This window comes from Rhinolophus sinicus, chromosome 1 (assembly GCF_057876585.1).
Source record: "Rhinolophus sinicus isolate RSI-liver-muscle chromosome 1, RSI-T2T, whole genome shotgun sequence".
Classification (NCBI taxonomy): domain Eukaryota; kingdom Metazoa; phylum Chordata; class Mammalia; order Chiroptera; family Rhinolophidae; genus Rhinolophus; species Rhinolophus sinicus.
In genome coordinates, this window is record NC_142501.1 from 127,047,303 (window position 1) to 127,064,251 (window position 16,949).

The window sequence follows — 16,949 nt, forward strand, 5'->3', positions numbered from 1 at the left end:
GTAAGGGGAATGATGAGTGGGTCCCAAGTGTTTATTTCTGCTGCCCGCAGAGTCCGCCTGGGCCCTGGACCCCAGGTAGGGTCTCCACCCCGGGGAAGACAGCCCAGCGCCCTGGGTGACAGGAGGGCTGGCATCACCTGGATGAGCCCCGGCAGGTGAGCCCCTCTCCCAGGGCCCCGCCTCCCCCGGGGCCGCCTGTGGCCACCGGCCTCGCAGCCCTCTCACCGCTTCTGCCTGTCTCTGTCATTCAAGCGCCCCGGACGGAGCAAGAGAAGCCTCTGCACTTCCGGGACGTCCCCGCTGCAGGCGGCTATGTGGATCTTCCTGAGATCCTTCCCTTCGATTTGGTAGCTCCCGCTACCCTCAGTCTTCTTGACAGCACCATGGCGCTGCGAGCTGTTTTTGGATTCCAAGTGCGCCACGCGACTCTCATGCCTCGAGTGAACATCCTCCTTCCTGGCCGAGCCTAAGGGCGTCGCAAGCCCCTCAGCACCACTCATGCTTTTCAGTCCGCTGAGCCCAAACAGCAGTAGACTCAGGAGCCGTCAACTGCCTCTCCCACCAGATCCCAGCAGGACAGTGAGGCGGTTTGGAACCTCTCGGCCCAGAATGCCTGTAACCCAGCAACCGGGCCGGGTCAGAGCTGATGTCACTGGCAGGTGCACAGAAGCCTAAGGTGCAAGGGCACCCAGAGCTCACGGGCAAGGCCCAGGCGTCTCACATCTCAGAGGCACTTGGAGGCAGCGCTGGGTTCCCTTCAGACCCTGCTGGGCTTTGGCCCAGTCTTTTGCTGGGTCACGTGGGGAAAATGAAATAGGAAATTTCATTTCCTGAATTAGAAAACCAGATATGTAAGAGGCAGAGAACTTAGGAGAAGCAAAAAACGTAAATGAGAAAAAAGAAAAAAACTTATGTTCTCTAAAAGTGTGAAATCTATTGATTTCTAGCAATAAAATACAAAAGCACTTAAGAGTTTGGTTTCCAAAGATAACCCTTTTGTCTTTTCAAATGTTCTATTTTGAACCTCTTAATCTATGAAACATCTTTAGAAAAATAATTACCTTAGACTAGAAAGCTACTTTAGAAAGTTAAAGTATAATTTGTATCTATGTGCTTCTTGAATAAGGCCTGTGAACACAGACATCTATTGATTTGTTCCTTTTGACATGAGATTTCACCAATTTATGCCATCTGGAATGGCCAGAAAAGATCTCTCTTTCCATTCTTTTAGTTGGCAGTGTGTTCACTTGTCAGTCTGTTACAACTGTACCAGTATTATTACAGCTGCCCTTTGATTTTCGTATACTTTTTTTGCAACCCACCTTAAATTTGTCATTTAAATCCTTCAACTGTCTTTCCAAAGTTAATCAGATCATGAATAACCACACTGCTACTGACAGTTCATTTTTGGCAGTGTCACAACATTCATCTGGCCAATGATTTTGCCAATGTTGTGTATTTAATCATATTTTTGTCCTTATAAAATTGTGTGCCATTTACCAACACCAAGAAGCATAGATCATATAAACGTAATACAATTATTAAACTTGGACGTCATTAGATATTCTGAGCAAAATCCTTACATCAAGTGAAATAATCAAATTAAAGAAAAAATAGAAACCCTTAGAAATAAATCTTGGGAGATTATAGCTGAAAATCAAGGATAAATCAGTACTAACTTTGACAACTTTCTTGGGATGAAACCCTTACATTATAACACGGTAAGACTAATATGATGTTTTTCTGCTTTTAAGTTGCATATACATTTGAACCTAAAATGCTATGAACTAGTAAACTAGTGAACTAGTAAACGTAATAACTATGTAAGCTTGCCATCCAGTAGAAAAGTATCTACTGTCTTCCCAGTCTATCATTTCAGAAGGAAAGAATCCAATTTTTCCTATTGTGTTTTTCTGAGTTTTCAGAAATGGATTACAGCAGAGCAAGACGATTTCTGAGGCTCTAGGAGACTATTTTGGCCCTTTGCTCACAAGCACTGAGTCCAGGTTTTGGGAAGTGCTTCTATACACTTTTACCTGCCAGGTAGTATATATGGCTGTTTCCAAGTGGAGGAAGCTTTAGACCTTCGAAATTTGACAAGTGACGATTCCTACATCACACAATATTTTACTCTCGATGAAGTTATGGTCCCAGGGTTATGGTTATTGTTACAGAAACTCTTGACTACTGGCATAAACATGCTAGGACAAAGAGTGGACAAACGTCTGGCCGATTTGGAAAACAAAGACTATGTAGATAAAATTCTTGCAGAGTTTTGGTTATGAGAATATGTGCACTATATGGAAGATAACAGACAAGATGTACGTGACAAGAATGCTTTTAGAAACAGACTTTCCAATTTCGTACGTATGATATTACTATTTCATCATCACATGAAATCATTTCTTCCCGGGCCTTCGTTCAGACCACAGGTATTTCATTTTCAACTCAAAAGAAGATACCGCTATTGCAGTTAACAAGGTTTGGCCGAAAAGTGTGAATTTCCCTTAATGGTGTATAAACTGGCATTCATGTATTTTGATCAGTATACTGCAATAATAGAAAACACTATTCGAAATGTCATTGTCACATCAACAGCTATGTCCCTTGTTTCCTGAGTGTTAATTCCTCCTCCACTGTGTTCCTTGTGGGTAACTTTGCCATTGCTTCTGTGATTGTGGGAGTAACCAATTCCATGGCATTCTGGAGCGTCCATCTTAATTCCATACCCATGATTAATCTTGCCATTTATACAACATTATCTTTCCATTTTTCTGCACACAGTTCCTATGCGTTTGTTTACAATGTGAAGCCCTCGGTGAACCATAGGAAGTGAGTGTTGTGTGTGCTAGGCCACCCACTGTTACAAAGTGCTACTTTCATAGTAATCCGGGTGTGTGCTTTATCAGCAGCTAAAGCATAGGACTGCAGGACCTTTTTGAAGATGTTGTTTCTTGTTATGGTATTTGGGGTTGCTCGTGGCCGAATTTTTATTCCAGTATTTTTAGCCTCTTTTTTTTTTTTTTTGAAGGTTTGTTTGAATATCAACTAGCAAATCAAAGACCAAGTATAGAATTCCTGATTGCCTCCAATTCATTCTGATAAAAACGCATAATTATGAATAGGGTAATAGGGGGATCACTGCATAAATTATATAAATGTGTAACCATTATGCTGTATGCCTGAAACTGACATAAATAATATTGAATATCCACTGTAATGGAAAAAAATAGATAATTAAAAAAACAAAGAATAGTCAGTAAACTAAAAACAAAGGCATGTTTTCTTCACTTGAAAAATCCCATTTTAAAATGTTATTTAAAATATCCTGAGAAAAATTAGTCTTACATTAAAATACCTTTACTAAATTAGGAAGTGTCACTTTTATTATGATCTATAGAATCAAGTAAAAAGTATAACTTTCCAGTTATTCTTTTCCTTTTATTTCTTCTTTCGATGTTTATGCCTGGAACTCAAGTATTTTACGTGTGATAGTACAAATGAAATATTATTTTCATTGTACCTTCCCACATGCATTATCATGTAAAATTTCAATTTATTTCTCTCCCATTCTGGCTCTTTGCTATGCATTTGCTTCACGGTGTATTTTGATGAACTCAAGTTTTAAAGTTTTGAAATCCAATTTATCTTCTTCTTTTATTTCTTTTTTTTCTTTGTGTTTGATAGTGCTTTCTGTGCCCTAAGAAAATTTTGCCTATTCCTAGATTACGAAAAAAAATTACCTCTGTATTCTTCTCAAAGCTAATGGTTTTTACTTTACATTTGATCCATAGATCTGTGTTTGGTGGGAAGTATGGATAGAGATTAATTTTCTTTCCATAATAGTTATCTAGCTGTCCCAGCATCATTAGTGAAAAGACTGTCCTTTCACTAATTAATAGGGTTCACTTGGTTCCTCTGTCAAAGAGCCAGTTGACAATTTACCTATGGCTTTAGTTTTGATCGTTGATCTGCTTGTCTATAAAAACCAGTACCACACTGCCTTGATTACTGAAGCTGTATGGTTTCTTGAAATTAGGCTGCATAAGTTGTCCAATATTTTTCGTCCTTTCCAAATTGCTTTTGCTTACTCTAGGTTATTTGCAATTAGATATTCATTTTAAAATCACTTGCCAATTTATCGATAGAAGCCTTTTGGGATCATGATTTGGGTATGGTGAATCTATAGGTCAATTTGGGGAAACAGTTTTCTTGAACAATACGAAATCTTCCAATCTGTGAACATAGTTTATTTCTCCGTTTATGTATGTCTTCTTTAATTCTTTTATTCTATTCAGTAGAAACCAGTTACTTACTAAGGCCAGCACATATTTAAGGAGAGGGAATTTCATTGGAGAAGTGTCAAAAAGTTTGTAGACATGTTTTAAAAACATCACATCTACTCACCTCGTCTTACCAAACAAGCCTTGTATCTAAAGGAAAGTACTTCTACCCAACTCAGTATCATTGATTCCGGCAAGTTTTTGTTGTTGGTGTTGTTGTTTTTTAGTATGTTCTTACTTTGTTCTTATTTTGTAGGAAGAGACATAGGATTGCAACATAACACTATTGAATAAGGCATTTTTTGGTTTAAAGAATTGTAGACATTATCTCACTAAATTTTACACTAGGAGAGGTGACTTGTCCTTAACCTGGGAATCATTTCTTCTTGGAACGCAATTCAAATGACCATAAAACATTTGTAGTTCAGTAAAAGACTGATGACATGAGAATTTATTTTTGTAAGATGTGTTTCTTACAGTCTTATTTGGGAAGGCATTAATTGACTGAGACCTAAATAACACAACATGATATTCCTAAAACTTCTTTCAAAATTATGAGGTGTTTAGTGGGGGAGTTAAGAGACTTTTAAGAGGTGACTGCTAGTCATTTTATGGAGGAAAGACATGAAGCAGTCATAGAAGAAATAGTATAAAATCAAGTGCAGATGTCGTGTGGCAAAGTCGATGATAGTAAAGAATGTATTTTTTTTAATTAAAGTTTATTAGGGTGACAATTGTTCGTCAAATTACGTAGATTTCAGGTGTACAATTCTGTACCACATCATCTATATATCACATTTTGTGTTCACCACCCAGAGTCAGTTCTCCTTCCATCTCCATATACTCATCTACTTTACCCTCATCTACTACCTCCCTCACCCCTTACCCTCTGGTAACCACTAAACTGTTGTCTGTGTCTGTGAGTTTTGTTTCTTTGTTTGTTTGTCTTGTTCCTTTGTTGCTTTCAGTTTTACATCCCACATGTGTGTAAAGTCATATGGGTCTCGACGTTTTCTGTCTGACTTATTTCTCTTAACATGATATTCTCAAAATCCATCCAGAGTGTCACAAATGGCAGTATTTCATTTTTCCTCATGGCAGAGTAGTAATTCATTATGTATATAGACCGCATCTTCTTTACCCAATCATCTATCGGAGGATACTTTGATTTTTTCCATGTCTTGGCCATTGTAAATAAAGCTGCAATGAACATCGGAGTACATATATCTTTACGGACAAATGTTTTCGGATTTTCTGGGTAGATTCCCAGGAGAGGGACTGCTGGGTCATATGGTAATTCTATTCGTAATTTGTTGAGGAACCTCCACACTGCCTTCCATAGTGGCTGCACCAGTCTGCATTCCCACCAACAGTGTATGAGGGTTCCTTTTTCTCCACAGCCTCTCTAACACTTGTTATTATTTGTCTTGTTGATGATAGCCATTCTGACTGGGGTGAGGTGATATCTCATTGTGGTATTTGTTTGCATTTCTCTGATGATTAGTGATGTTGTGCATTTTTTCATATGTCTATTGGACATGTATGTCCTATTTGGAGAAACGTCTATTCAGGGCTTCTGCCCATTTTTTAATTGGATTGTTTGTGGTTTGTTGTTGTTGTTGTTGAGTTGTATGAGTTCCTTACATATTTTGCATATTAGCCCCTTATCCGAGGCGTTGTTTGCAAAAATCTTCTCCCTTTCGGTTAGCTGCCTCTTTATTTTGTGGATGGTTTCTTTTGCTGTGCAGAAGCTTTTTAGTTTGATAGAGTCCCATTCATTTATTTTAGCTTTTACTTCCCTTGACTTTGAGGTCAAATGCATGAAATGTTCTTTGAACCTCTGGTCCTTAAGTTTAGTACCTATGTTTTCTTCTATGCATTGTATTGTTTCACGTCTTATGTTTAGGTTTTTGATGCATTTTGAGTTAATTTTGGTACACGGTGACAGATAGCAGTCCAGTTTCATCCTTTTTCGTGAGGCTTTCCAATTCTCCCAGCACCATTTGCTGAAGAGGCTGTCTTTTCTCCATTGTATGTTTTGGATTTCTTTATCGAAAATAATCTATCCATATTTATGTGGGTTTATTTCTGGGTTCTCCATTCTATTCCACTGGTCTGTGTTTCTGTTTTTCTGCCAATATCACACTGTTTTGATTATTGTTGCCCTGTAGTACAAGCTGAAGTCAGGGAATGTGATATCTCCAGCATTGTTCTTTTTCCTTGGGATTGCTGTGGCTATTTGGGGTCTTTTGTGGTTCTATGTAAATCTGATGATTTTTTGTTCTATTTCTTTAAAAAATGCCATTGGGATTTCGATGGGGATTGCATTAAATCTCTATATCGTTTTGGGTAATATGGCCATTTTAACTAGGTTGATTCTTCCAATCCACAAACACGGAATGTCTTTCCATTTCTTTTTGCCTTCTTGAATTTCTTTAAAAAACGTGCTATGGTTTTCAGTACATAAGTCTTTCACATCCTTGAGAAAGTTTATTCCTAGGTATTTTATTCTTCTGGTTGCAATTACAAAAAAAAAAATTGTTTCCTTTATTTTGTTTAACTTTTGTTTTCTGAGATTGCATTGTTAGTATATAGGAATGCAATGGACTTTTGTACTTTGATTTTGTAGCCAGCAACTTTACTGTATTCGTTTGTTTCTAGTAGCTTTTAGGTGGAGTCTTAAGGGTTTTCCATATATAGCAATATGTCTTCTGCAAAAAGTGACGATTAAACTTCTTGATTGCCAATTTGGATGCTTTTTATTTCTTTCTCTCGCCTGATTGCTCTGGCGAGAATTTCCAATACTATGTTGAAAAGCAGAGGTGATAGGGGAAAGCCCTGTCGTGTTCCTGAACGTAGAGCAAAGGGCTTCGGTTTTTCACCATTAATTATGATATTAGCTGAGGGTCTGTCATCTATGGTCTTTATTATGTTAAGGTGTTCTCCTTCTATACCCATTTTATTAAGTGTTTTAATCATAAATGGAGATTGTATCTTGTCAAATGCTTTTTCTGCATCTACTGATATAATCGTATGATTTTTGTCCTTTATTTTGTATATGGTGTATCACATTGATCGATCTGCATGTGTTGAACCATCCTTGTGCCACTGGGATGAACCCCACTTGATTGTGATGTATTATCTTTTTAATACATTGTTGCATTCGATTTGCTAGAATTTTGTTTAGGATTTCTGCATCTGTATTCATCAGAGATATTGGTCTGTAGTTTTCTTTTTTTGTGTTGTCCTTACCAGGCTTTGGTATCAAGGTCATGTTGGAGTCATAAAATGAGTCAGGGAGTACTGTCTCTTCTTAAATATTTTTGGAAGACCTTGAGTAGACAGGTATTAAATCCTCTTTGAATATCTGGTAGAATTCACTAGCGAAGCCATCTGGTCCCAGACTTTTGCTGTTGGGAAGATTTCAGATGACCGATTCAATTTCCTTATGTTGATCATTCTATTCAAATTTTCTAGTTCTTCATGATTCAGCCTAGGAAGGCTTTATGTTTCCAAGAACATGTCCATTTCTTCTAGGTTATTGAATTTGGTAGCATATAGCCCTTCATAGTATTCTTGGGCGATCCTTTGTATTTCTGTGGCACCCGTGGTAACTTCCCTCTTTCTTTTCTGATTTTGTTCATTTCTTTTCTCTTTTTATCTTAGTGAGTCTAGCCAAGGGTTTGTCAATTTTGTTTATCTTTTCACAGAAGCAGCTCTTTGTTGTATTAATTTTTTCTATTGTCTTTTTGTTCTCTATTTCATTTAGTTCTGCTCTGATTTTTATTATTTCCTTCCTTCTGCTGACTTTGGGTTTCATTTGTTCTTCTTTTCTAGCTCTTTAAGGTGTAACACGAGGTTATTTATCTGGGTTTTTTCTTGAGATAGGCCTGTAATGATATAAATTTCCTCTTAAAACTGCTTTCGCTGCATCCTAAAAATTTTGGTAGGATGTATTTTCATAGTCGTTTCTATGCATCTTTTCTTTTTTTTTTTTTAAAGATTTTATTGGGGAAGGGAACAGGACATTTTATTGGGAAACAGTGTGTACTTCCAGGACTTTTTTCCAAGTCAAGTTGTTGTCCTTTCAGTCTTAGTTGTGGAGGGCGCAGGTCAGCTCCAGGTCCAGTTGCCGTTGCTAGTTGCAGGTGACACAGCCCACCATCCCTTGCAGAGGTTGAAACCAGCAACCTTGTGGTTGAGAGGATTTTCTGTAACCAATTGAGCCATCCCGGAACTCAGTGGCAGCTAAGCTCAAGGTGCCGTGTTGAATTTTACTTGCAGGTGGTGCTGCCCACCATCCCTTGCGGGAGTCGAGGTATCGAACTGGCAACCTTGTGGTTGAGAGCCCGCGCTCCAACCAACTGAGCCATTCAGGATGCAGCTCAGCTCACGTTGTCATGTTCAATCTTAGTTGCAGGGGGCGGAGCCCACCATCCCTTGCGGGACTTGAGGAATTTAACTGGCAACCTTGTGGTTGAGAGCCCACTGGCCCATGTGGGAATCGAACTAGCAGCCTTTGGAGTTAGGAGCATGGAGCTCTAAGCGCATGAGACACTGGGCCGACCCTCTATGTATCTTTTGATCCCTCCTCTTATTTCTTCTTTGACCCAGAAGTTCTTTAAAAGTGTGTTGTTTAATCTCCACATATTTGTGTTTTTTTCTGCTTTCTTTTTGCATTTGATATCCAATTCCAAAGCCTTGTGATCAGAGAATATGCTTGGGATGATTTTAATCTTCTTCAATTTGCTGAGGCTACTTTTACATTCAATACATGGTCTACCCTTGAGAATGTTTCATGTATACTACAAAAGGATGTATAGTTTGATGTTCTAGGATGAAGTGCTCTATAATTGTCAAGTATGTCCATGTCATCTAGTGTAACATTTAGGCTGCTCTTTCGTTATTTATTTTCTGTTTCGATGATCTATCCAAAGCTGTCAATGATGTATTTAGGTCCACTACTATAATTGTGTTTTGCTCAACTTCTCCCGTCAGTTCTGTTACTAATTGCTTGGTATATTTCGGTGCTCCCTGATTGGGGGCATAAATATTGATGACTGTTATGTCTTCTTGTTGTATAGTTCCTTTAATCATTATGAAATGTCTATCTTTGTCTCTTGTTATCTTTTTCACTTTGAAGTCTGTTTCATCTGATATCAGTATGGCTACACCTGCATCTCTCTGGATATCATTTCCTTGGGACGCCAACTTCCACCCTTTCATTTTGAGTCTATGTTTGTCCTTGTAGCTGAGATGTGTCTCTCGGAGGCAGCATATGGTGAGTTTAATTTTTTTGATTCAATCTGCACTCTGCACTTTTTCATTAGTGAGTTCAGTCTATTTACATTTAGGGTGATTATTGATATATGAGAATATCCTGTCATTCTATCTCTGGTTTCTTGGTGGGATGGTGTCTCCATTGTTTCTTTGCCTTTTTGTTGCTGTCTATTATTGCAGTGTGGTGGTATTCTATGACATTCCCTTCTATTTCTCCTTTTTTGATGTTATATATTTCAGTTCTGGATTTTTTTTTGAGTGGTTACTATTAAGTTTATGTAAAAGAAAGTTTCATATTTAGAGTGTTCCATTTTCTTCAGCATGCTTACTTTCTCCATTCCCTTGTGCCAGTTCAGACCTTTACTCTCTCCCCTTTTATGTTTTTGTTGTCACAAATTATCCCTATTTCAGCTGTGAGTTGATTTCTGCACTGCAGTAGCAAGTTATCTTTTTCCTCTTTTTTTAAGTGTTTGTGGTTGTCTTTTTCCTTCTTTACACTGTGTATTGTGTTTAAGGATATAGTGTTCTATTTGGTGTAGGGGTTGCCATTTTTTGCTTCTGTCTGTTCGTAATACTACTCATGGTTTTGTATTCTTTTGCTTTTTTCTTTCAGGTTGAACAGCCTCCTTCAGTATTTCTTTTTGTTGTTTTTGTTTGTTTGTTTTTATTGGGGAATATTGGGGGAACGCGTTTTTTTCCAGGACCCATCAGCTCCATGTCAAGTCATTGTTTTTCAATATAGTGTGGGGGGTGCAGCTCAGCTCCAAGTCAAGTCGTTGTTTTCAATCTAGTTGTGGAGGACGCAGCTCACTGATCCATGTGGGACTCTAACCGGTGACCTTGGTGTTATGAGCACCGCGCTCTAACCACTGAGCCAACTGGTGGCCCACTCCGTCAGTATTTCTTGTAGTGCCAGTTGTGTGTTAGAAAATTCCCTCCGCTTCTGTATGTGTGGAAAGTTCTTTATTCCTCCTTCAGATGTGAAGGATATCTTTGCTGCATATATTATTCTTGGCTCCTAATTTTTCTCTTTCCATAGTTTAAATATTTGATTCCACTCCCTTTCGGCTTGCAGAGTTTCTGCTGAAAAATCTGATGATATCCTAATGGGCTTTCCATTGTAGGTTACCGTCTTATTTCCCTGGCTGCCCCAAGGATTGTTTCTCTGTCATTAATATTTGACAGCTTCAATACAGTGTGCTTTGGAGAAGGCCTGTTGGGATTGAAGTAATTAGGTGTTCTATTTGCTTCTTGTATTCGCGGATCCAGTCCTTTCCACAAGTTTGTGAAGTTCTCGTCAACTATTTGTTTGAATATACACTCTGCTCCCTTCTCCCTTTCATCTCCTTCTACTTCTGGTATGCCCATTATTCTTATATTGCTCTTTCTGATGGAGTCAGAAAGTTCTTGTAGTGTTCTTTCATTTTTTTTAACTCTCAAGTCTCCCTCTTCTTCCATCTGTGTCATTTCCAGATTTTTATCTTCGATGTCACTGATTCTTTCCTCCATCTGGTCAACTCTACTACCTAAGCTGACTATTTCATTCTTTTTTTCTTTTTTAATTGAGTTCTTAATCTCCAGCAATTCTATTTGGTTCTTTTTTAAAATTTCAATCTCTTTGGTGAAATGTTCAGTTTGTTCTTTGATTGTGTTTCTGGGTTCATTAAACTACCTGGCTGTATTTTCTTGCATCTTGTTGAGTTTTTTAAGAATTGCAATCTTGAATTCTCTGTCATTTAAGTCACATATTTTCCTGTCCTTAAGTTCATTTTCTGAAAACCCCTCATTTTCTTTCTGAGCTCCTTGTTACCTTAGTTATTCATGACAATTAACGAATTATTATTTCTCTTCCTAGGCATCTACAGGAGTGGTTTCTGCAACAGGTTGATAGGAAGAGGTCTTTCTTTTGCTTTTCAGTAGGTGTTGGTAAAATGTTTTATTTTTACCTCTGACTGCAGCCTTTTATTCTCTGTCATGCTGTAATGTTATATTTTCTCAGCACTGTTCTGTCTTCTCATGTGATGGGGGGGTTCTCTAGAAGGCGGGCTTCTCCTCTATTGCCATCAAATGTCATCTGTGCTGCAGTAGAGTCTTAGGATGTGAAGCCTTGAATTACTCAGAATCAACAACAAAGATAAAACCATCAGTAGTCTCAAAAATACATTCTTCAGATTACATCATAAAAATGGCAGCGTGAGGTGAGTCTCTTGAAATCTCACCTGGAATTTACAAAAAAATTGAACAACTATAATTCCACAAAGTTGTCCCTGCACAGAAGACAGGTAAGACCAGAGACGTGCAACTGAAATCGTCCAAAGGTGAGCAAATTGGACGAGCGGGGAAGGAGAGAAGTGGGAAGTGCAGAGACGCCTGGGTCACCTGTGTCACAAGGCACCACCTCCATGGGGGGATGTGGAGAGCTTCTGAAGTTCCAGAGCTCTCCCTGCACCAGTTTCAGAGCCTGTGTATTTCCGCGGCTCTCTTTACTCTTGCAGGGTTCCACCCAGATAGGTGAGAACAGGGGCGAGGTGGGCTGTGACAGGTGGCTCTGAGCAAGGGCGGCGACCACCAGCACAGCCAGTCCTGCACCCAAGGCTACCTCCTCTGTGCTGGAACTAGTTGGGCTCTGAGTCTGTGGCTGCAGGCCGCAGTTCTCTGAACAGCAAATATTCTGTTCTTGTGATTTGATACCGCTACCGTTCCACTTCTAGCATTTTGCAGGTGGGGGTGAGGCAAGCTCTGGGAGGGTAGGAAGGGAGCGTCTAGTCTCAGTGTCTAAGGCTTCCATTCCCTGCTCAGCAGTGAGGGCTTAAACCACCGTTTTCAGCTTTCTTCCCTCAGTCTTTGCACTGAGGTCTCCACCGTGAGCGTTGGGTTCAGCTGTGTTATATGCTGTCCCCTCAGCCCTGTGGGCCATAAGCAGAGCACTAGCAGTTCCAGTTGTTCCCTCTCCTGCAAATGCAGTAGTTCCAGAATGCAGGGATCTTGGAGCTCTGGTCTGCTCCTGTGCCCACAATGCCTACATCTCCGCACTTCCATTTCCCTCCTCCCCCGCTCAACCAATTTACCCACCTTTAGAGGATTTCGGTTGCATGTCTCTTAGTCTTGCCTGTCTGCTGTGCAGGGAGTCCTTTGTGGAATTATATCTGTTCAATTTGTTGTAAATTTCAGGGGAGATTTGAAAAGGCTCACCTCATGCTGCCATTTTTATGACGTAATCCTAAGCATCTATTTTTGAGACTACTGATGATTTTATCTTTGTTGTTGATTCTGAGTAATTCAAGGCTCCACATTCTAGGACTCTACTGTAGTACAGATGACATTTGATGGCAACTGAATTTAGTACAAAAGTTGATACTGGTTTTGGGTTAGACTATTCTCAGTCAACTTCCTTCATAATGAAACTATATTATCTATTCATGCAGATTGATGATCTCACAGCAAATCTGACAACTGCATCTTCAGAACGTAATCATCTGCATGAAAACATTGCTTTTCTTTGACAGTAGTTATCATCTGTGAAAGGAATGCAAAAGAAATGTGAAAAACTGGAGAATAAAAAAAGAAGTTGAAACAGGAATTAGTGAACCTCAAAAGTCATACTGAAATGAACATGGTAGAATACAGTAAGTAGAACAGTATAAATGGCAGATTAAATAAAGAGCAACAGAGGATGTAGTAGTGAAATTAAAAGAAGTCAATCTATTTTTGCAGGTTAACGTATTGATCTGTAATGGGTTTTAATTCATTTCACTTCAAATTACATTTTTGAGATATACATTGTATGTGTTTCTTCGACTTCCCTTAGTAGCAGTTTGTTTTGTAGATTTCTAGAAGGAATGTGGCAATTGTTTCTCCCTTTAAATATTACATTTCCATCGTTATTTCTCTAAATTGATCTTTGAGAATGATTCTTCCTAAAAAATTATTTTCTTTTTAAGACCCGTTGATAAAAAACAAGACTATTAGGAAGAAAAGAAAAAAGGTGATTTACAAATTGTACCATACTCTTGCTTTATTGTTATATTGTTTAATCTTTAAAATTTTAGATTGATCCTGTTATATGAATTATCAGATGATATGAGTACTAATAAAAGAATGATTCAACTTTATTTTCATGATTCAGATTTAGTTCTGTTGACACTAAATTTAAATATTTTAAACTTCAGCTTTCTTCAGACTTGAAGTTGTCCTCCGAATCATTGACTCAAAATTAAAGGAGACGCACATGCTATAGTTTTTCATGTTATAATTATTTTTAAAATGTATCCTTTTCATTTGCTTTAGGAACAAGCTTAGAGCAAAATAATGCTTCAATCGAAAGTCAAATGGAACTCAGAATTAAAGATGTGGAATCTGAAGACTCCAAAATGAAACTCCTCAGGAAGATTTTATCAAAATAGAATTAGGAAAATATAAGCAACTCTACCTAGACGAATGAAAAGTTAGAACATCATTGGAAAATAAAGTCAACAAGTAACTCGAAAGAGAATCAGAGAAAACATATTTAGTTTATTAATTTGCACTTAAAGTATAATTTGTATCGAGCCAGGGTCATGAGATTTGTAGGAAGTGAAAGATAAGTAAATAGTATCACTTTGGAAAATGATATTAGTAAGTGAATTTAACCTTTAAAATGTTAGTCCAGGACAGTTTAAACTCTTCCCCATTTTTGATTTTACGTGACTATATTTTTCTCCCTTAATATTTTCATACAGTTAACCTAATCTACAAGTCTTTAAGCTAAGTGTTTTTGAAGATTTATAATTTAGACAGTGATATTACTATGAAATTTGTCAGAAATCCCTTAAATAGAAATACTAATGAGTTTAACTGTTTTTTTATTTGTTTGTTTGTTTGTTTGTTTGTTTTTTGTAAAATAACAACTTAAACCCAAAGGGTTAAGTGCGCTTTGCACATTCTGGCACTTGGTAAATGTACTTTCTTGATTGTGATCTGTTATTATCACTACAGGTGGCTTTGAGAAAAAGTATTCTTTCCAGTCTTCTACTCTACACAAATGTCTGCATGTTAAACACGGAAAGATTAACTGAGGAGTGAAGGGCAGTTTAATTGACAAGGTGGCTAAAAATAATAAGGTGGTCTGCCTGCCTGAGGATGTGTGTGGAAGACAAAAAAGGGCAGGTCCCACATTATAAGCTAAAGCCTATGGAGCTGTTTGAGTTCCTTTTGATCACCAACCGGACTCTCTTGTTCTCCCCTAGAGGGAGTTGCTCTAAATGATGCCTCAGGGCCAAATGGTAAATTTCTCCAGGGTAGTGAGAGTATTGTCCAAGCGTGGTGACAGCAAATCCTTGAAAATAGCTTTGTGGGATTTTAAAAATCTCTAACTTGTTTTACTCAGTATGTCTCAGTGGAGTCCTCCAGAATCTTCTTAGTTCAGCCATTGCAGAAGGCACCAAGTATTACCCGTGAAGCAGTCTGCATCGCCGACAGCCCTTTCTCTCCCTCCGACTTTGAGTTATTTTTAGTCTGGTGTCCCCATAGAAACACATGTACTTGTTTAGAACAATGTTCAACCTATTCTTGTACATGGTAAGCGTGCCCCAACACATTTTCAGTGTTAAAATGCTATTGAATGAGAAATTCCACTTACTATTATGGCAACTTTTAAAACATACAAGTCATTCAGGAAAAACAAAATTCTAAGCTTTGTGTTTTACAATCTTCACAGTTCTAATGAAAGGCTGGCAGATATCAGAACCAATGTTCTCCTGAAGGAAGGGCAGAACACTTTTCTCAGCACTGCTCTTCTGAGGCCTGTTCCAGAGCCACCACGTGTTGGACATTTTAATACGAGGTTACTCCTCAGTAGAAATCCTGCTCCAAGAGAAAACTGGGCGATTAGTCTGTCAACCTCACGGACTTCAAATGATAGCATGGAGGCCTTGGGTTTCAGGTTTCTGATACAATTCTTGTTTTCAGTTTGGTGAAATTCTGAGTTGTTTTATTGTCTAATGCACATGAAGTAAAAGTCATAATTATGTGTGCTGATATATGTAGAAAGGAGACAGAAATTTTACAATCTTTTTTAAGTCCCTGTGTCTCTCCTGTTTCAAGGGCTACTTATTATTAACTGTATTCAATAAGTGTAACTAAACTGATGTATTTTAAATTTCTCGAAAAGCTGCCTTTAAGTTCGATTGTAGAAATGAAACATCATTGCCTAATAACCGATGGTACGCTTTGAGATGTTTTGGCTTACTTCTTAATCGGTTTTAGTTTGGGGTTGGTTTATATCAATTTTAAAGTTTTGCTGCACCCCAGTTTTCCCTCCCTTGAGCATAAGTGACTGATTGACGTTCAAACACTTAACTACATATGGATTTTTATTATTTCAATGAAACTGTGATAAAGTCTTTTTATGATTTTGGGAAACTATAACATTAAAAAGATTAATTTCTGCTTTTAAGTTAAAAGCTGTCATCTTCTTACATGAGAGTACATCCTTAATTTTTAGTTTACTTATAGCATTTTCTATTTCAATGTTTTAAAATGTCTCACTTAGCAATTCTGCATTTTCTAAATAAGGATGCTAAGCAAATATTTGAATTTTAACAATAAAGTTCACTTATGTCTATATGTCTTGACATCATTTGAATAATTGATGACTAAGATGGCAATGCTAGGGAGTCTTTAAATAGTAAATTGTATCTTGTGTGTGACACTGCTATTAAAATATGCATTCTTGAGTTTTTCAGCTCCAGGATTTCAGTTTGGTTCTTTTTTATGGTTTTCAACAATTTTATAAAATCCTCCTTCCACTCATTAATTTTACTCCTGAACTCATTGAACTGCCTTGTGAGCGTTCTCGTATGTCAGTGAGAGTCTTCATGACCACTGTATTGAAATCTCGGTCATGTAGATGACAATCTTCTGTGACTTAGGCTTGGTTTCTGGAGAAGCGTCATCTTCTCTCAGTGTCATCACGTCACCTTGCTTGTTCATGTTGCTGGATGGCTTGTTCTTCTGCAGTTGCATTTGAAGGAGTGCACACTTTCTTCTTTAGGTACATTTCGGTTTGCACAAGTCAGCAGGTAGATGATTAGACGTCTTTCTTTTGTTTTCCAGTAGATGGCGCAATCGTGCAGCCTCTGTTTTCTCCCACAGGCGCTCCTTGAGTGTGGGAGGTCCAGGGGTCTGGGCTTAGCTGTGGATGTGGGAGTCCCGACCTGGGTGACCAGGGTGGTGGGTGTCGCTGCTGTATCCAGGTTGCCAGTGTCTCTGGTCACCATCACCGCGGGGTTGGTGGGGAAGTGGGCGGTTGAGGGGAGCCTGTTTTGGAGCCCGCTGAGCTACTACCTGGTTCCCTATGTCTACTGGTAGCACTGTGTGTGGTCTGGATGCCCGAGAAGTGTTTCGCTG

At 38.4% G+C, this 16,949-nt stretch overlaps 1 protein-coding gene and 1 pseudogene across 4 annotated transcripts in view; one reads left to right on the forward strand and one right to left on the reverse strand.

Moving 5' to 3' along the window:
* LOC148759259 (uncharacterized) overlaps positions 1–16,949 on the reverse strand; it is a 52,342-nt gene that overhangs the window by 23,975 nt on the left and 11,418 nt on the right. The window lies entirely within an intron of this gene.
* LOC148759260 (patched domain-containing protein 3 pseudogene) lies at positions 610–3,058 on the forward strand (annotated as a pseudogene).